Source organism: Rousettus aegyptiacus, unplaced genomic scaffold (genome assembly GCF_014176215.1).
Source record: "Rousettus aegyptiacus isolate mRouAeg1 unplaced genomic scaffold, mRouAeg1.p scaffold_m13_p_1, whole genome shotgun sequence".
Taxonomy (NCBI): Eukaryota; Metazoa; Chordata; class Mammalia; order Chiroptera; family Pteropodidae; genus Rousettus; species Rousettus aegyptiacus.
The window spans coordinates 56,267,218-56,288,600 of NW_023416284.1; the positions used below are offsets into that span (position 1 = coordinate 56,267,218).

At 37.5% G+C, this 21,383-nt stretch overlaps 1 protein-coding gene and 1 long non-coding RNA gene across 16 annotated transcripts in view; one reads left to right on the forward strand and one right to left on the reverse strand.

Moving 5' to 3' along the window:
* The window catches only part of LOC118613389, a 34,574-nt gene extending 17,774 nt beyond the window's left edge, over window positions 1–16,800 (reverse strand). Inside the window, exon 1 of the long non-coding RNA XR_004955468.1 lies at window positions 3,072–16,800. This is a non-coding gene — a long non-coding RNA (uncharacterized LOC118613389). The remainder of the gene's footprint in view (window positions 1–3,071) is intronic.
* Window positions 1–21,383, forward strand: part of ADGRL2 (adhesion G protein-coupled receptor L2) — a 450,339-nt gene that overhangs the window by 254,312 nt on the left and 174,644 nt on the right. For 6 of the 15 annotated variants that reach the window (XM_036235518.1, XM_036235537.1, XM_036235548.1 and 3 more), the window contains exon 1: window positions 17,382–17,505. The exons of 1 other annotated variant lie outside the window; for it this stretch is intronic. The gene's annotated coding sequence lies outside the window, so the exon portion shown is untranslated. Of the gene's footprint in view, window positions 1–16,815; window positions 16,953–17,380; window positions 17,506–18,737; window positions 18,830–21,383 lie in introns of those variants that run through there. 8 more of the 15 variants (XM_016145395.2, XM_016145400.2, XM_036235580.1 and 5 more) reach the window with 6 other exon arrangements.

Sequence of the window (21,383 nt, forward strand, 5' to 3'; positions counted from 1 at the left end):
CCCTCCAAGCAACATTAGTTTCATGGATCTGAATTTTGCAGACTCTGCCATTTTTTGAACATATTCTTCTCTTATCCTCTCTCCTCCATTTCTCAAAAGTAATCAGCTAAATCATTCATAATCTCATCTACAAAGCCTCTCGTATTAATTCTTATAGGTCAGGAGACATATTGGCAGCTAGGCCAGTAAGGTTCTCCCAGTATAGCATATAGGTGAAGTGCTCAGACTGGACTTAACTATGTTGACTTAATCCTAGGTCTACACTCCTCTAGTTGTGTAATCAGGGACAAATGATTCAACTAGATAATAGTGCATGCTTTATATGGTTGCTTTAATGAGTAAATGAGTGAATATATATAAATATTTAGTGCTTGACACATGCTAAGTCCTCAAAAAATGTTATCTATATTATAATTCCTTTACCTACTGTGGCGTTCAATTTTTAGTCTGTCTAATGCCCTTGACTTTATTTATTCATCCAACAAATATTTATTGATTAGTACTTGATGTATATGGTACCAAATAAATCAAATTCCCTACACTCATATTGCTTACATCCCAATATAGGAGAGAAAAACACTTAGGTATGTAAAATAATGACAATCAGTGATTGGAAGAACGAAAAGTTTAAGGGTTAGAGAATGTCAGAAAGAATTAGAAAAGGTGGTTAGGGTCCTCTCTGAAGAGGTGACATGTGAGCGGAAATATGAATAAACCAACGGGGAAGAAACATAAAGGAGTAAAGATGCTTTGCTTTCTCTTTTTCATGAATGAATTTTATGTCAACTTTAAAAAACAGGCCTATTCCTATACTGATCTTCTTCCTCATTTCATGCTAAGGAAATCATTTTTGTTTCTCTTCAGCATCTTTCACAAGTCCCAGTTCATTTTGTGCTTTAGTCTTGTTGATTTTATTTTTATAGGTTCATGCTACCTTCATATATTTGTGCTTGATTATGTGTCCCCTTTTTCCATCTTTTGTCCTTCTGTTTTAAATTCAGAGCCTGTTGGTAGGTCCCTATGCAGCACACTGGTTTCTTTAGTTTCCTCCCCTGTTTTCTTGCTCATTAGAATCATTTGCGTTTACATAGGCAGAATACAGCTTAAATGAAACTCTAAGAGTGTGTGGTTGCTTTTCCCCAAGGTTCCAATCATTTCCATTTTACCTACTGGTTTCCGTCCGAATTGGGTATGGAGTAGGAGTTCCCCTGACTGCTTAACTCTGCCTCCCGGGAAATGAAATTATCAGCAAGGCCAGTAAAGAAATTGTCAGTGTTTTGCTTTTGAGTAATGGACGTTTCTGCAGATACTTCAAAACTAAAGTCCCTAACACTAAGATACGTTGCTGCCCTGATAATTTTGTAGGCTGCACTGGAAAAGCATCCTTCTGTGAGGAACTTTCTAATGCAGTCATGTAGTACTATCATGTCTCTGTGCCTCTCAATACGTGTACATCTAGAATACTAGATTTTTCTCCAGTGTTCTTCCACCCACAAGTTCTTATTTTACTTGTAGGTTTATAGCTACTAATCAGCAAGGACTATTTACCCACCTTTAAATCAATGTGTCCTAATTATAATTTTAAATAGATTGGATATAAAATTAAATTGTTTATATGACCAAACTTTATTTCAGGAAACCAGAAAGTTTTCCTACAGCTTAATATTAAGAAGCGGCATGAAATCTTAGAAAGCTTTGGAATGGAAGGTGGATTCTATTTCTGGCCATATACTAGCTCACAGGTTTATCTATCGCAGGACAGATTAAAGGGCCCTTAATTTATGGATGAAAGATTTGGAACTTCCACCGATGAGCACATTGTGGCCTAAAAAGGTGAATTGACTAGTCCACAGTCTCACAGCTAGTTAGGGATAGTAACTGCAAAAAAGAGTTATTTATTTATTTTTTCCGTTGGTCAGTAAATTTCACCCGCTTCCATGACTAGCCCAAACACTTCTCCTTCTGTGAAATCCAAATAATATTATCTACCCTTCCTGCCTCACAGAGTTGTGAGAAGGGAAGGAGATAATAGGTATGTAATAATAGTGGTTACATAAAGTGGTATTATTATGATAATGATTTTAACGATTTAATCTGTAGGTTTCTCTGGCTTTTTTTTTCCCTTCTTAAGCGATTTGCATTTAAAATTTAAACCTGTGGTAAAATGTGCTTACTTTGTTAAAGATTTACAACAAATTGCAGGCTGCATCCTACAGAAGAGCGAGCTTGGGTTTAGGCATTTCTGGGACCAGGATGGTAATCCTTCCTTATTCTATCGCTTAAGGGATACATGACAATATAGCCTCTTCTCTGATGTTAGTTTTCTTATATTAAAAGGCTAAACATCCCTATATCTTCCAGTTGTGAGAATTGATACAGAATGGCTCAATAACAGTGGTTGTTTTGGTTTTGTTTATTTATTTTCTGTGTTTTTCTCTTCCCAAAGACTATGAGCTTCTTGTTGGCGGAGACTATTTGTTTATCTTTGTGTTCCTGGAGTCTGGCACTCAATAGCTACACAGTATGTTTGTTGAATGAATTATTTACCAAGGTGAAAAACACGGAATGGGTCTGAGGGTGGCAGCATTTTGTAAGTCAATGTTTCTCCAACTCTTAAGAACAGAACATTGAACTTTGTGGAGGTACTTTAGGAGCTGCTAAAAGTAGTAAGGAAGCAGTGGCTGAGTGTGAACTTGTGGCCTTTATCTTGCTTTAATCAGAGCAGATCTACTTGTTTCTTATTAGATATTGGGTTGCTATGTAAGACTGTTTCCAGAGAAAAAGGTTTTTCAGTTAAAAGAAAGTTGAAATAAGATATGTAGGCTTTAGAGCCTCAGCGACACATCTTCAAATCGTTCTTTTACCATCAGGCACCTTAGGCAAGTTAACCTTTGTCACGATTTCCTCATTTATCATAAGACTTTTAGATTTCATGTTGGTTAGATGGGCAGGAAGATATTACACACACGCCTGCCATTTCTCAATGTATTTAACCAAGAAGAACAAAGTGGATTCCACCTGGATTCAGGTGGTCATTGGTATCATTAGCAGTACATGCAGACGCAACATACCTTTGGCTTTGTTTTTCTCTTCCTCTGGTTCCCCATGGGCCACACAGCTATTGCCAGGGTTGAAAAACACATTAAAAACCAAAACAACACACACACAAAAAAACAACTCAAACCCACTACTCTAAAAGAATTTATACTCATGGCCTAGGCACTTTCATGTGAGCAAATGCTTACAAACATTGGGCTCCTTTTGTTCTAGAACAAAATTAACACGAGGGAGAAAACCTTCTCTAAGCAGGATGGGGAGGAGCAGGCAAAGTCAGGGATCCCTGAATAGTATCTCTCTGTCTCCAGCTTCCAGTGTTCTCACCTTTCTGGAAGTTTATTTTGAAGATTAAATATAGTGGGAGTAACAGTAGAACATTTAGTAATGTGTAAATGGTTGGGCTTGGGCACCAATAGATCAGAACAGATGCTGGTCATAAACAATCGGCAAGCCTTACCAGTGCATGCCAGCTGGATGTCAACCCTATAATAAAGTAACATTAACATGTCTTCATGATATCCAACACATGGATGGTGCTTCATTCATGTTCCTCCCCTATCCAGCTCCCCACTTCCTCTTGAACAAAATCTAGTAAAAACAAACAAAAGGTAAATCCCAGGAGATATATCATTAAATAGTCAGAGAAGTCAAGCTTATTATTTCATTAGTACAGTATACTGATGAAGAAACAATTTCTAACACCCAAATTCATTCTGTGGTTTACAATAAAATGGATATACTTAAAAAAAATTAATTGTAAACTATTCCCCGAGTTAGAACCCAGCTGTTAGCTAACTAGTAGTTTATCTTAGTTATACCCAATGGGGCCATTGTCCCTCCTTTGAATATATCATTTTCTCTGCTAGGAAGGGTTAATTGGAAGGGTTAATTCATTAAATTTACATATACTGTATCTGTTGCTTTAAGGCAAATGTTTCCCAGGGGTTGGCAGGGGAAATGGGAAACACTCACACAAAATCATCTTTCTTCCCACTCCCCCAGGTCCTTCCAGAGATTTTGATGCCTTCCTTCCTGTTAAGAATCTGCCAGAATTAGCCATTGGAAGTATGTATAGGATTCCTTAGGTAACTTAGCTTAGGAAAAAATTGAATTAGCCTTTGGGGAGATTGCGTTGTTGTTGGAATAAAGAAAAGAAAGATAGACATCTTTGTAGCAGAGCCCAAACTAGACTGTTTCAAATTCAGTAATGGAGAAGACAGGGTAGGACGGACCACAAGTAGAGAGGCGTGGGTGGACCAGTAATTGGCCAGCTTCACCGTTTAGTCAGGGTTCTATCAGATCATGCATTTACGGGCACTGGGGACCTTCTAACAGCTCTTCTTTTTGTGTGCCTCTTAGGCAGACTAAAGGCTGAAGAGTTTTTCCTGCTCTTCAATTTGTGACCTTCATTTTCTCTTTGCTTCACCATTTTGAATTACTCTTATTCCTTTTATTTCCATTTCTTTGTAAATCTCCTAAAATTCTCTTTGGAATATGAAGGGCTATAAATTAATAAATAAAAATTAGGTTGTCAAATGGATAACTGTCTTTAATTGTGTTTACTGCTTTCAGAATCCAGTAAATTTAACGAGATATTCTTCTAATGTTACGGATGTAAGAAAAAAATAAGCACTTTTGACTAAAACAACAATAAAAATCATAAGCTATGAATATAACTAAGAGTGAGTGGATTTTTCAAATTGTTAACTTAAAATAAAACAGCCAAAAGTACCAGGAACAGCAACGGCATTCATGATAATAAATTTGTATGTAGTTAATATAAAGTTATGTATTTCAAAATGTACTTCTAAAATTATTTGCTATAATACAACTCAATGTATTAGGATATGTAAAAATGTTCAAAATTGTTCCACATTATTTTGTACAATTTTAGGCATTTATGTAAGCAGCATTTTGAAGAATTGTCAACTGTTTTGTACTATTAATGGTACCAAAATAACAGCAACATTTGAGGACTTACTATGTGCCAGGTACTAACTATATTAATTTATCTAACTCTCACAACAACATTCTAAAATATGTGTAATAATTATTCCCACTTTATAAATGAGGAAAGAAGCAGTTCAAGATGAACTTTCATAACTTGCTCAAGGACACAGAGTTTAAAAATGGTAGAGTTCATATCTGATCTCAGGTGGTCTAGTCCAAATTCTAAGTAAAGTTGCTTTTCTACAACAAACAAACAAACAGATAAACAAAATTCTAAAATTAATATTACCCAAAAGTTAAGTGAAGTTACACTTTATAAGAGCCTTTTCAGATTTTTTTCAACAGATCTTTTTCAAGGCAAGGGAAAAGAAAAGGTTAATCTTGAATATAGTTTTTATTTTTAAAAAGTAACATCAATGGATTTTTTTTTGAAAGAATATGTCAAGCACTTCAATGGTGGTGTTTCAAAAACTTTTGCAGAGCAAAGTGATTTAAAATGGTATTTACCAAATTTTTGACTATATCAAATTGTAGAATTTTAAGTAAAAAGTGAATAAAAATGATTTCAGCCAGATATAGCCTCATGGGATGCTGATTAAGCATCAAGAAATTTCACTTCTCAATGTATGTGTTCTTTGAAGAGTCAAAAATAATAGTAAAAATGTTTCATATTTTTTATGTAGACACAAACTAAGTTAATTGGCCAAATTAATTATCCACTTTTATGAATTCAATTTATCTTTTATCTTACAATTTGGCAGGAAAAGTGAAAAGGGAAAGAAGATACGTTTTTGAAAAATAAATATGATTACTAGGAGCTCAATTTTATTTTTGTTGTTTAGAGGACCCTTGCCTACTAAAAAAAGAAAAAGAAAAAGAAAAAGAAAACATCTAATACGAAGGGAATCCAATCATATATGCCAACATCAGTTTCTAGGTTACGTGAAAATTATTTGTGATGATTTTCTTTTTAATGGAGTCTATCCTATCAATTGACACATATAATTATTCTAATAAAGTTTTAATGGTGAAGCTGCTTAGATAATTCTTTAATAAAAATGGTAGGGAGGTGTTTGTGTAGTATGAAACAAATTTAAAGAAGTATAGTTGAAAGTTTTCTAAAACTGCTAAATAGAGGAAAACAGTATTTTAATAAGATTATTACAATGAGCACAAAGGGTCTTTTCAGAAATTATGTACTACTCAAAAATTTTAACTGATAGAAAGGATGTCATGGAAATAAAATAATTTATAGGAATTTTTTAAAACTAGCATGTTTAAAATATAGGTGATTCTTACTCTGTGGAGTAATTAATTATAATCATATTTTCCAGTTGGCACACTTATACAGAATAACCTTTCAAGGGAAAATATTTTGACCCATAAGCATATTAAAATTTTATATATGAAAATATAAAATAGAAAGTCAAATCAGGAATAATGATAATAATACTCGTAAATAAAAACATATCATAAATTTGGGATAGTAAAAAAAGTTCCTAACTCAGGTTCAGTAGATAATCTCAATTCTATATAAATATTCCCCTTGAGAAGTATGATATAAGAAAATATTTTTGAACATATCTGAGATCAGTTACCTCTAGTAATTTTTAGTAAAGTCTTAGCTTGTTTGCCTTAAAACACTGTGTTTAGCGGTTTCTGCTCTACAAGCATGTCTTAATTATTTGTTTAGCTAATACATTTTTAAACTATGTTTATTATCCCTTAAAAGGGTATTTGTTTACATTTGCTTGTTAAGTTGAAAAGACTGATTCCTTACATTTGTTCTCCCTTGGTGAACTACGAGATATTAGGTAATACAAAAATAATCAAAATCGTGATTTGTTAGTGTCAACGTACCTTTCATGTAGGTCATAGAAAGAAAAGAAAGTGCAAGAGTAAACCTCAGTGGAAGAATGGTGGAAAGCGATGTCAAGTGGGGAGAAAAAGAGAAAACTAGTAAAAGTGAATATAAATAAAGAGAAGATTAGGTCAATGAGTGAGAATGGAGGGGCACTATAACTTCAACATTGAGCTATATAGTAAGTGCACAAATGAGATAGTATATATGCAAATCTTTCAAACATAGCAAAGCAATATTACTATAATTCATATCTTATAATGTATATTGGCAGCATAAGTCACACATTTGTTCACATATAAATTATTGAATACTGGAACTTGAAAATTTAAATGTTTATAGAAGCCAGGAAGAGAAAGTTTATGAGTGAAGGGCAGTTGTGTGAATTACATAGGTGTAGACACATTTCACTTTCCTTTAATACCACTGTTAAAGCAGAATGCAAAACCTTATTACAAATGGGACAATTTATTGCACAGGATACTTTGCCTTGGTTTCAAAGAGGCAATAGGGAATGGTGACCAATGTGGATGATTGGGAGTGCATGGTTTGTTTAAAAGAGAAGCCCTCTTCTGCTAACGTTGTTATGAAATGTGTGACAAATGTTGCTATGTCTTTTCATTTTTTTCAGAAGTTAGAAATCCATATTTTGATTGAAATTTCCTAATTTTTAAAAGTTGACAAATAATAGAGTTTTAAAAACTCAACACACTGTGTAACAACGTCTGTGGGACCAGTCAATTAAACGTTGGCTACATTTTATACAGGCCAGCTCTTTGTGACTTCTATGGTATACTATGCTAAGAGCTAGGTATAGAAAGTTTAGGGAGATTTTAAGGAGCTTACTGTTTAGTAGGAGCGGAATAAATCAGTAAATACGATGATGTGTAATAAGTATTATGGTAATCAATGTTCATTCTGATGATCCTTCAATACTGAAAATTTCCATGTCATCAAAGAAAGATAAAATGATGTTTAGTATGAGTTTCTTAGATAGCAAAGTACTAGACTAATATATTTTGTAAATATTTTTTAAAAAACAATGTAAATTTGTGTTCATATATACACTCATGATAAGTAAATTTGTATATTCTTAGATTATTCGATTTGTAATATCCTTATTAACAAAGCAGTGCTACAATATTTGGGTAACAAGTAGCCTTATAATTGAACTAAAAATGATAGTATTCATGATTATGGGATTTTAAATCATTTATTCCAGAAATACTTTTCAATAACTATAGCTCAGGCCCTTTACTAAACATTAAAGAGGTCTCTATTCTTTATAACTCTGAGAGTAAAGTGAACTGTTTCAAAATCATTTTGTCTGACTGCTGCATACCACTCTGAACAGTGTAATATCGACTGATGCATCATGCATTTTGGAGGTATTTTGGGGGCCATTTATACTTCTAGATACATTTATACTTCTAGATACAAGAATGTGGGAAGGAAAGGAGGAACTTCTAGAGAAGAAGTGCCAGAAAGGAGTTTTAGGCATCTTAAATTTTTTTTTAAAGACAATTGTCTCCCAAGGGTTCATGACGCTACTTTAATATATCGGGGACCTTTAAAAGTTGTATTAGATTGCCGAGGACCTCTCATGGCTCCTTACTAAAGTTTGAGTGTTGTGGATAATGGGTATATAATGGTATAGTCTTACAGCTGGGTTTATGGACAGTTGTATAAATGGGAGAAGGACTGGAGAAGATAGAGGCTTCAAATTACACTAAATGCCACAACACAGATTGAGATTTTAATATGCATAAAATTAGGACCTTCCTAGGAAATTAAACGTAAAAAGAATCTGTTAAAAGGATAGGTTGTCAAATTAAAATAAAACCTGAATGAACTCACTAAAGCCTAATATAAAGAAGAGGGGAATAGTATCCTAAAGGAAAAATTGGATAGAGTTTCCATAAGAAAGGTAACTGGAAGATAAAAACTATATATGTAAAGAAAAGGAAAGAAGGAGAGAGGGAGAGATAAGGGGGAGAGAGAGACAGAGAGAGAGGGACAGGGACAGAGAGAGCGCATACATGTTTAAAAATAAAATTGATGAGAACCTGTCATAATCATAATTTATTCTATAACCTCAACAAAGTTGGGGAATTATCCAATTGTTTTAAGAATAAAAATATTCATTGTTTTAAGAATAAAAATTAATCTTCAGGGGAAAAAAGAATAATAAGATCTATTTGCGAGAGAATTTTGTGAAGTAATAGTCTGTGAAAAATAACATATAGTTGAAATTCCTGAATGTCATGCATATTAAGCACATTATATAAATCCTTATGTCCTAATTAGTTTTGTGTATTTGCTCATAAAGTTTTATGTATTTTTTTATTTTCCCTGTGTATTTGCCCTTTGTTTCCAGAGACGATTTCTTTCTCCGGGTTGAGAATATGTTTCCCACTCTACAGTAGCACCTAGAGCACTGCGTTGAGGAAAGCAGGTTTTCTATGAATGTTAAATAATTGCCTTTATTATCCTTACGGTTTGAAAAAATATTTCAGCCTACAATTTCAGTAAAAATGCAAAATTAAAAATGAGTTTAGAAAGTAATGTGCATGTCCCTTTGACATTAAATCACTCTGTTATGCCAAATGTAGCACAAATGGTCCTCTAACAGGGGTCCTGTGCAATCAGTGGATGATCAAAGAACACATCAGCAGCAACACCAAGTCACACTGGTGGTATCAAGGACAATGTATTCTAAATTCCATTTTGTATTTCTTCTGTGATATTGTACCAGAACACAAATACATAGACACAGATATATACATATACATGTGCATATAGAGAGATTTTACAGAATTTAAATAATTCATTCAAATAAATTATTTAAATGATTTAAAAAGTCTTTTGTCAAACAGATTAATGGAACCTTGTTATTCAAAAGATAAATCATTTTATATGAAGTGGCAAAGACTTCAAGGGCTAATAAAGGTTTTATGAGAGATAAACTTAATGAATTAATATTTTTGCATGTACTTATTTTCTGTATACATATATACATACAAATGCTTATAATAATATTTACATAAACATTTCTGACTGACCTTTAAGGAAACAGTATTCAGTGTTTAAAATATTTTCATAGATTTGATTTTTAGGAGTTGATGGGTTATAATTCATCAAGCAAAGGAGGTTTAAATAACAGTGCTGTAAACATTATTTGTGTAATGAGATAAAATAGACTTTTTTCTATTTGTAATTTATTTGAATCCAGTAATAATTACTCCTGACCAATTTTATATATGTTGTTTTCTAGTGTTTAAAATGTATTTAGAACTCAAGTCTTTTTGTTGAGTAGGTCTTAATTAGAAAGATGTTTTGCTCTAGAAAATTATGGTGAATTAGTATTTTTATAACAAGACCTTAAGACCCTGGGAAAAAATTTAAGGATTTTTATGGAGCTCAGTGCACATTCTCAAGCAAAATTTTGGCATAGTTTCAATTTGAGACTCTAGTGAAATTCAATTGGTTTATTTTATAATTAAAAACAAGGAAATCATAGTAACGAAAATATATAATGTATAGCACTTGTGTTTATAATAGAAATATCCATAAAGAAAGAAACATGTTCTAACTTTTCTCATTACTCCAAAGGGAATTGCATCTTTAATCACACAAAACACAACTGCTTTCTAATTTTGTTTAAAGTGTTTCAATACTTACAAAAACCAGATCAGGTTATTGTAAATCTAGAGCAAATTAGAATCATTGGCCTCTGCTCAGCTCTATGTAAGGGTTCTATGTAAATCATAAATTTAATGGCATAGTAAGACACACATCTGTTTCAGTTTTGTAGAAGTTAATAATCTAACTACAGAGTATTTAAACACTTCTTTCATTAACTGGAAAATTGAGGCAAAGATAGACTTCCCTCAGTTATAAGGTGCAATATTTTACTACCGATTTTTGATAAGCTATAAATTTACCTAAGTAGTTAAAGATATTTTTTAAATATTCAACTTAGTAATCTATTTTTGACATTCCATGAAATATTCAATATAAACAAATAGGCTGGTATTATCATCTCAAACCCATACCTGCATAAAATATTTTGATTTATATATGTCAAATTTAAAATAATTTTGCAATAGGGCACTGGAGAGAAAGTAAATATTGAGTAATTATATAAAATGTCAAAATTCATTTTTAAAAATATTTTTCAGATTCCTTAATTGATTACCCATAAGTTTGTTTTTAAATGATAAATGAAAGCCTTCTGGAGGATCCATATTATTTAAAAATAGTTTATATTCTTGGACTTCTTAAACATGTACATTTTATAGCTAACATTCTTACTCAACTTTTCTAATTTTATTTTAACAAACTATAAATATTTTTCATGTTATTTCCATGATGTGTTTCTTTGAGACATGCCACTTTATATACAGCAGTAACCTAGCATTACAATGACTAACTGTGTTTCAATTATCATTAGATAATAAACAGGAAATTACTTTTTCTTGCAGTGTATTCTACACTGTCTGAACAATGAGATATATATGTGGTTTGAATTTGGGTCATTAATTCAGGTAGTAAGGACATAGTACTAATTAAATTGGTGTCATAAATTACATTCCCATAATGAAGGGGGGCACTCTTTTAATGCACTAATAATCCTCTGTAGTTATACTGTAGATATGTGATTTTGGTAACCAGGACAGTTGGATAAAAGTGTAGATGGTTCAGTGAAACAGATTTCCATCACTGAAACAAAATCATTCAACGAATATATTATCCAGGTGATGTTTTGACAATTTCTTTTTAATGTAGAATAGTTGAAGAGGTTATTTATATGTTTTTATTTTTTAACCTAAAGCAAAATTTATTCACTAGGTATCACTCAACAAAACCTTATCATTACCAAATTATTACTTTAGTATGGTTCTAAATTTGAATGCTAATTTTAAAGAAAATGGATTCTTCTCTAAAGCACTTTTACTTATCACAAAACATATCACTATTACATCATTGTTTGGTCTAGGACCTAAGTGATTGATTTCATAGTGACCTTAAGAATGCCTTGTAAAGAATTATAATAAGTTGAAAACTCAATTATAAAGATTTAAATTATTTTTGAAAATAGAGATGGCAACATTTTATTATCTTATGAGGAAACTGATTCAAGCTAGGTTTAGAAGAAAAATCCCTGCAAATTGCTGTTCTATTTTCCACATGCTTAGACAAATTTTTTACTACAATATATACAACAAATAAAGGCCTTTTAAAAATAAAGCATATAAATAGAGTTAAAAAGTAACTGTCTTATTAATTAGGGAACAAAATAATGAAAAATGTTGGTAAAGGCTAATACATACACTGAGAAGAATGAACCAAAGTCAAGGTGGAACATCTTGTTACACAAATTTATATTATAAAATGTTTTCGAATTGAAACAATTTTTTTGTTAAAAAATATTAAGATCATATATTACAATTATCATTTTATGTTATACAATTAAGAAAACTACTGTACTATGAAAATATTAGAAGTGTCACATAATTTTAACACTTTGACTCACTTTCTGAAATGCAAAGAGGGCATTTGTGAATTTATTTCCTGACTCTTAAAAGCCTTTTACAAGTTTTGCTCTACTACAATGAATTGTGACACAAATAATCAAAGTCATGTTCTCAGAAGCACTAAATACTCAATTTGGACTTCTGTGAAATTGCTATTTGGTTATCTGTGAGGGTTTAGATTCAAGAGGGTAAGGTTACCTCTACCATTAACTATTGCCTAGCTTCTGTTCTCACCCAAGCTATGCATGGTGCTTCACCATGAATTGCCCATTTAAATGTTTTATATTTAAAACAAAGAGTTTTAATCTTGGGTTACTTTTAGTTTAACTTCAATAATTTTAAAAAAATTAAGGAAATTTCACCTTTTTTGTTGATAGAAGTTTGACGTACATTAAAAAGGGATAAGCAGGCCTATTTTTAAACTATATTCTTTAATTAAAAGACACTTTGTTATGAGTATTTATGATGAGCAAAACAATTACTATAAGAAGTTATAGATGGCATTTATATAAATGTTCTTAAAGTTATACTTCATGGCTTGACAAGAAACATCGATGGAAGATCTATAAAACTCAATAATAGAAGATCCTCAAGGTGGAGAAATTAACAAGCACTATAGGAACAATGTACAGCAAGAAAGAGGAACTTTGAGTTCTGTGAGACTCAGAGGGACAATGATTATGAGGGGTTTTTAAAAATGTGCTTAGAGTATCATAATGATAATGGTATAAAAATGTTATAATCCTTTATATACATATATAAACATTCTAAGTGCATAGAGTTATGCTACCAGTTGTATTGGTGGATATTTTTAAAAAAGTATTAATTATAAAATGATAGGTACTTAAGAATATATGTATGTGATTATATACTTCTAAGTAATATCATTAAACTTAGGACACCATTATCATTTTTATACTATAGTTTAAACTGTCATTATTTTTGGAGACTGCATCTCGACATAGAATTTGGCCTTTTTGGTCAACAATTTAGCCAGCCTAGAGAGAGTTGGGAGAATAGTTAAAAACTTATTGGCTTTGCCAAGTGCTTTCATATGTTTCTGCTCTCATGGAAAATGAGTTTTGATTTCTTTTCAGCCTACATGCGTGGCAAAGCTAAAATGAAAAACAAAGCTAGCAACTTTCAACCAGTTATAGTTAAGTTTGGTATTCACATACTGCTTTGATCTTCTCTAGAGCTTTACAATATTTATTTTCCAGTGCAGGGAAAACTAGTTTCAGCACTAAGCATCATTCGAGAGTAACAAGGAATAGGGAACTAATTAAGTTTAGGATGAAATCTAGCTAATTTTACTTCTTTTTCTCTATTAGAAACTAGACAAGTTTCACATTTTTTGTTTGTTTGTTTTAGTTTAGAACTCCCAGAGAGCTCTCATCACAGGCAAAAATGCTCCCCATAATGAACACAACCTACCCTCATTGATAGTTCTCCACAGCTGTGTAGCTCAAACTTCACACAATTTTGGCCCACTATCAAGTCCCCAACTTTCTCCCCACCCCACCTTAGCCCCTTTTAGAATAGTGTTATTTATATACAAGTTTGCTAGAATGGGTCAGTGAAGAAGTTATTTACTATGTTCTACCGGCTTATACTAATCACAATACTTTGCAATCATGTTCATTTTCATAGTTCTTCAGAGTCTTTTATTTGGTACTGAAACTATCATTCTTCAAACGTGTACTGTGACAAGTACTTCATTACTTCCTTCTAAACAAAGATGATTGGATGGTATGTAGTTTTAAAAATTAGCATAATTTCTGTATCAGAAATATGTGAACCCATTGAATAAAATAATCTTTAGTTTCTTAAAGTTGCTTAAATTAAAAACATGAGTTTCTGCAGTTGGAAAAAACATGTATGGTTAAAATGTTTGAAGCCCATCAATCTCTCTAACCACATAAGCTAATGAGTTCCTTCTGTTTTCTTTGAATGAAATCACCATGAGTGGTTAGATGCTGATTTAACATAAAACAAATGGAAATGGGTGTTTCCTTTGTCCTTTGCAGAATTTATTTTTAAAAACAATTAGCAAGTATTATGAATAAGTCAATGATTTTGCCATTACTTAAATAATAATATAGATTGAGTAGTTAAACTGATTGGATTGTAGGGAATGCATAACATACTCCAGCTCCCCTTAACTTGCTAACATCTGCAGACATTATTAAGCTTCTCATTTCATTTTTTTTTCTACTATAACACCTGTATTGTTATAAATTATGTTTTGAATTGTCATGAAGTGTCAGGCAAATTATGTTTTTTGGATGTGTGTGCATTTAAGTATTCCTTTGTAATGGCAGGTTTGTGGCTAACAGCTTAATCTTGGATATATCAATGCAATTAAAAGTGCTTTCAATTCTTCTTTATGGATACAAAGAAGGTTGAAGTATTATGTGTAAAGTGCAAGGAAAGAAGTAAGAAAATTCTTTAATATTTAAAACATTATTCTAGAGAAGGAATACCTTTAGATGTAATTTTTAAAACACAGCAAACTTATTATATTCTTAGAAAAAGGTGTTGCACCCTCTGAACTCTGTAAAATACACATACTATTGAATTAAAATTAAAAACTTGTATGAAGCATTTTCCACTCCCTGTCATTTTTAACCCACTTCTGACAACTTCTTCACTCTCCCATGCATCCTATTTTTGTGATATAGTCTCTTTAGGAACACAGTGGAGAGTGACTCACTCATGTCCAGAGCATCAAAGAAGGTCAGAACTATGAAATATAGGCAGTGAGTTCTTCCAAAGATTCTTTCTGAGAGAGTTAAATAAATAAGTAAATAAGCCAACATATGGCCAGCTTAAATCAAGCAAAATTTCTATTGATTACTTACTAAGCTCACTAAATAAAAACTTCACACCAAGTTTTGCCTCCCAAAAGAAAATAGGATTAGACTGATCTATGCACTCATTGGAGCTTCTTGTGAATCATGCCCAGATGAGTGAAAAATCTTCAAAGATAAACAAAAGGGCTGAAATCTTTCAGTAAATGCAAATTGTTATTAGTTTAACATATTTTAGCTTATGATTGTGCATAATATAATTTCAAATTCCAAAAAAAGAGCATGATATAAATGACCTCTGAGGTCTGAGAATTCTATAATTCTGCTTTCTTTTCAACTGTTTTAAAGTAGCCTGATTTAATTTTCCTAGGTAGGTCTATCATATGTATACATTTTGATAGACATAAAAAGTCAGGTACATTATAAGGTTTCACACCAGCTCTGCATAAGTGTGTTTTCTACTGGACTAATTTATATCCTGCGTCAATAATATTTCAATTACGTTATCTAAGACATTCCGAATGGGAATATTTATGTAGTTCATAGTACAAAAGCTTTAAGTGGCTTGTCTTATCTTTTGGAATAGTGAGACTATTAAAACATCAAGACATTAAGTAGAAAAAAATTTGATCATCAAGGATTCTTGTTTTGGGAATTGTAACAAATCAATCAAAAGAGCATGTTTCATTTATTTGCACTTATGTATTTTTATGATTTTTTATAAGAATAAACTTGACCAGTAGCTGAACTTACATTAGTAGTACAAGTATCTGACTTTGTAACAAAATACTGATAGGTATTTAGAGTCTTCATGTTTTTTGAACGATCTGCTGTTGACATTTTAATAACATTGTTGTTTGAAATGATTTCTGAAGTACGATGACTGCAACATACCCGCAGCAACAAAAAGTACATATTGTTTCTGAAAGCAAAGAAGCTCAAGTTTCCTCCTGTTTTCTAGAGGTTTTAAATCTTGGTGAATCAGTTTTTCTTGAACACCAATGCAAACATGCTTCTTTAATTGATGTCTGCATTCATTAGTATAATCAGTGATTTAGAACTACACCTAAAAATTCTGTCACTTGCAGCTCAGAAATTTTATAATAATAATAATAAAAAAAAAATCCAGGTTTGATTTTCTTAGTATGCAGAGGATACTTAACTGGCTTTTAAACATTTTTCAAGTGTGATTTGCCCCGTCGTGCTCTGTTCTCTTCACGTTGGGTGCATCGTTGGCCCTGCCTGGCTGTTAGTTGACACTACCAACAGAGAGGTGCAAGGAAGTGTGATCAGAGGACAAGAGCAAAAGCGGTTTCAATGTAAGGAAATGAGGGAAACAGACCTAACAGCACGACGAACGCACTTGCGAGTAAAGAGCCTTGTAGTCTCCTTTCCTTCCTCTGCTTATCCTGGTGGGTTTAATCAAAAACAAACAAAACGCTCTAGTGAAATATAGTCAATAAAGCCAAAGTTTGGCTAGCTCTCTGTGACTACAAAGAAAAAGTCATTGCAATTTTAAAAAATGTAACTTTCATTAACGAGCGCGCCGGAAATCTCAGGTATCAAAGACACATTAACCCTGGAGCGTCCCCCGCGCGCCGCAGCCGGACGGAGGCTGCCGCCGCGAACAGACGTTCTTTCTCCTCCTCGCAGTCACACAAAAGGAGGGCTGCGGAAACTAAAAGTTTCGGGGCCTCCGGCTTGCAGCGTGGAAAAAAGAGAAAACCTGGAGACAGGGTGGGTAAAAGACGCATCCTGGGCGCCTCTTTCAAGTGCAGGCAAGGAGAAAGCACCCGGGCCTGGAGGGGAGAGGAGAGGGGGCCCCGAGCTGCTGGCCAGCCCCCTGCGCCCCGCCTCCTAGGCTGGAGTGCCTGGCTCTGCCGCGCTCTCCCAAATACCCTTCACCCCGTTCCAGAAATAAAATAAATGTTTTTAAAGTGCGTGTGTGTGGAGAGGATGCAGAGCGCGCGCCAGAGGAGCGCGCGGAAGACCGAGCGCGCAGTGAGTGGAGTTTGAGGGGGTGGCGGGAGGGGTTGAATGGGTGTGTTGATACCGTAGCGGGGGAGGCTGGATGCGGAACCCCGGGACTGGAGGTGGTGGGGGGGTGCCAAGGCCAAAGGGGAGGGGCGCTAGCCGCCGCAAGCCGCCTCCCGAGCGCGTACTGCGGCCGTGTGCGCGCGTCCCTCGCCGCCGCTGCCCGGACAGCCCTGCGGCTGCCCCGCCGGCGGAGCCGGGGCCGGCCTGTCTTCGGGCGGCTGCTTGGCCACCGCCACCCGAACAGCTCCAGCCCGTAAGTGTCCCCTTTCGCTCCCCTCCCCCTGTTCGGGCGCACCGCTGCTGCAGCTGCTCAAATGGAGTGGAAAACGGCCATTGGGCGGCAATGAGTTATAGATTATCTGCTCCACGTTTTGTACTTAGCTGCCTGTAATCTTCTTTTGAGTTTGCCTGAGCCCCTTGCTGGAAAAATCAGGAGGGAGAGATTTGTCCTTTGCCACTGTACACGATAATATGTTTATATGATTAGCCGAATTCAGCGGGGTGGGGGGTAAGTGGGGGTTTGGGGAGAAGAGGGAGGAGGACGCTGGAGGTGACTCCAGTTCAGACCTCGCCGTGAGTCTGTGTCAGGACTTCGCACTCCCCCGTCTCTCTCCCTCTCACTGTCTCGGCGCGCGCACACACACACTCACACACACACACACACACACACACAACACACACACACACACCCGCAGAGGTGCCGGAACGAAATCGGGAGCTTACCGGAGAATTCCTTGGGATTGTTGGGGGACAGCTCCCCTCCATTGCTGTGCGTGGCGCGGCTCTTCCCTGCACCTCCCTGCTTCCCCGAGCCCTCGCCTTCAGCCCTTCCCGGGGCAGCGGCCACCGCTCAGCCTCGGCCCGGAGACCCGAACTGTGAGGAGGGGCAGCGCTCTCTCCCGTCCCAGGCCGCAGGGTCGGCGCCGGGGATGCCAGTCGGGCCGGCTCGGACGGCGGGCTGAGGGGCTTCGCCGGACAAACTGAGTTGGCCTCGCGCCGCCAGCGGCTGCCCGCCCCTCCCGCGGCTGGCGCTCCGAGGGGACTCCCAAGTCTGCGCACCTCTGTCGGGCTTTTGCCTGCTCCACCCCTTTCGCTCTGCTTCCCGAATTTTTTATTTTTCCAAGGGAGCGTGCGGTCTGGGGGTGTATGCGTGTGTGCCCAAGACTCCTCTCGCGGAGCGGCGAGTGGGAAACTGCGGGAAAATGTTGACCTAACCCCTGGAGCCGCCCGGCGCTGGCTGCTTGGCTGGAGGAGGCGGCGGCGGCGGCCGAGCAGGAGGACGCGCCGAGCCGCGGCGCCGTGTCCGGCCGGCGAGCCGCAGCGCTGCCTCCCGCGCGGACTCGGCGGCCGGCGACCAGCTCGCGGCCGGCCTCGGTCCTCGCTGGCCGGGGTCGCCGCTGCACTCCGCGCCTCTCCCCGCGCGGCTCCCGCGCCAGACGGCCCGCCCCCGGGGCGCGCTCGCAGACCGAGGTAAGAGCTGCAGGAGCGAACAATGTGCCTCTGTGGCGGGTTTCAGAGACCTGTTTGCTTTGCGCCTCCAGCCCGGGGGTGGATGCTGGAGGTGGAGGGAGCCGCGGGTGAGTTGGGGCTCGGCTGTTTGTTTATGTTCGGCTGGGCCGAGGGGGAGACCCGCGCTCGCTCGGGCTGCTCACCCCCTCCCCCTTTCCCTCCCACCTCCTCTCCTTGGAAATCGATACGCAGAACTCCCAGTCCGGTCCAGCCTGCGTCTCCTTTTCTCCGGGAGCTGCTGTAACGTTCTCGATGCATCAGTTTAGTTGCAGGGGGCGCTGGGGGGAGAGGGGAGTAGGATTGCGTTGTACATATTTTGATTTTAGGACAGCTTGGGTCGGAAGGTTCTGTCCGTCCTCTCAGCGCATCTGGGGTGGGAGGAAATGTGAGGCTCGCCCTCTGCTGTGTTCGGGGTGCGGGGCCCTGTTCCCCACCGTCCCGCCCGCCTGCAGACCCGTCTGGGGCTGGAAGTGGAGCGGGAGGCCGAGCGCTTCGAGCGAGTTCAGGGAAGTGGACGGTGGGGAGGGTCTGGCTGAGTTGTTGCGGGTTGTTGTTTCTTCTTGTCGGTGGTTAGGTGGTGTAGAGGAGCGAGGATGACAGCAAAGCGCAGCCAGATGTGGTCGGGCCGTTGCAGGGGCTGGCAATGATTAGGGGCGCCCCGGCTGGTCGGGAGGGTGGCGGGGCTGGGCACCGGCGGGCCCTGGGGAGGGCAGAGAGCCTCCCCGACCCGCAGTGAGAGGGCAGCAGCGGGCCGCGTTGGGCCTGCGGGAGAACTTATGGGGTGTGTGCTCCTGGGGTGGCTGTGCGTCTGGGAGCCGCGGGAAGCCTGGTTGGTAGTTTGGGGTGCTGGGTGGGGAGCAGCGGGGAGAAAGAGGCATGGAAGGAGCGCTAGGAAAGGGGAGACCTGGGCTAATCGAGCGGGGGCTTCTTGATTGGTTGGAGCAACCCGGCCCTCTGTTGGAGAGGCGAGGGCGAGCGAAGCGACAAAAGCGTCCCAGCAGTGGGAAGCACGCTCGCAAGTCTCCTTCGCTTGGAATCTGGAAAGTTTGTTCCTTTCGTCGCACTACGGGGCTTGGGGTAGGGGAAATCTCTGGAAGCTTTACTTTGGGCCAAAGTGTCGCTGAGCGGAGGCTAAGGAACGTATGTCTTTAATGTATTTTTTATATTCCGTTTACTCTCTCCTCTAAAAGCATAGTTGGAGGGACAAGTCCGCTGGTGTCTGTCTTCTTTCCCCATCTTCTGTGAACTCCTCCCCTATCACCCTTTTCTCCTTCCCTGGCCCACTTATTCCGCTCTTCCTGATGCAAACTGTGTAGTCTCGGATTCAGACCGAGGAAATATTTTCCTCCTGTTTCTTGAAAGGTGTCAGGCTGCTTAGCAGCTTCTCCAAGCAGCCTGGGAGCGTCTGAGCCGCCGCCACCAACCATATGGTTCCCGTTACAAAGGCCAGGTTCTGAGGCACTCTCTTCCCCGCCCCCACCCCCGATTCGTAAATTTTCTTTTGGAGTTTTTACAGTACGTGCACTTCTGTCTTCCTTTTTCCAGAGGTATAGCTTTAACGGACGTGGTTGGTTCATTCACTTCCCTGTCAGTATTTGTGTCTCGAACGGGCCCCAGCGAGTTTGCTCTCTGCTCAACTCCAGTTGCACAATGAAGAAAAGTCACATCCGTTTGGTAAATAATTGCCTGTTGGGATGTCTAAATCAGGTTTGATCTTGGGCGAACCTTAAAATGTGGACACTAAAGAGGTAATATGCATCCATAGCAGAAAAATAGATTGGTTTGTGTGATGTTTTTGGCAACATTCCAAGTTGTGATGGGACTCCTTTGACCTAGGTAAAACGTAACTCTAACTTTAAATTTAGTATCTTATAATATTTTAGAAACACTTTATAAAGAAAATATACTTTTGTTAGATGTGTTATGGAACTTTCTGTTTTTCCTCCCTCCATCCTCCAATAAATTTATGCGTGATGAAGAGAATACTGCAGAACAAATGTTCTGTTGTTTAGTTTCTTCAGACATTCCAATTCTCTCCTTTTGTTGCTTGCCTCTAAAAGAGGTGCCATTTCACATCATTCTGCACAAATTGTTTGAATTAATGCAAGTGTGAATTCTTACCGTTTGAAGGGGACTATTAGCATATCAAAGGTTTCTTAGCTTCAGCTCAATTGAGAAAACTTCAGCTTGTCTTCCATTTGCTTCCAAGCGGAGGCCCAAAGGGCAATGAGAATTGTAAAGGGTAAAAATAGGGAGGTGGATTTAGGCTGTGTTTCTGAACTTTTACTGTTTTGTAATTATGTGAGCAAAAAACATTGTCTATTACTGTGGAGCCCTTGCAAATGGCAAGACAATTATTTTCTATTGATAAATGGTTTGTTCCTAGAAAAAAGGTGACCTTTTATTTTATGATAGTCACTGTTGCCTGTCTTTTGGGGTTCCTTCAGTAGAAGAGAGAGTGAGAAAACTTTTCCTACTAACTTAGTTCTTTTCTAGGGCCTACACTTTGTTATATTAATAAAATGGGAAAGAAAGGCTTTTCAGGAGTGTATCACATAATAGAAATCTTGTGATGAAAGCAAATTCATTTTTACCTAGAAAATGTTATTTTTAATATGTTTG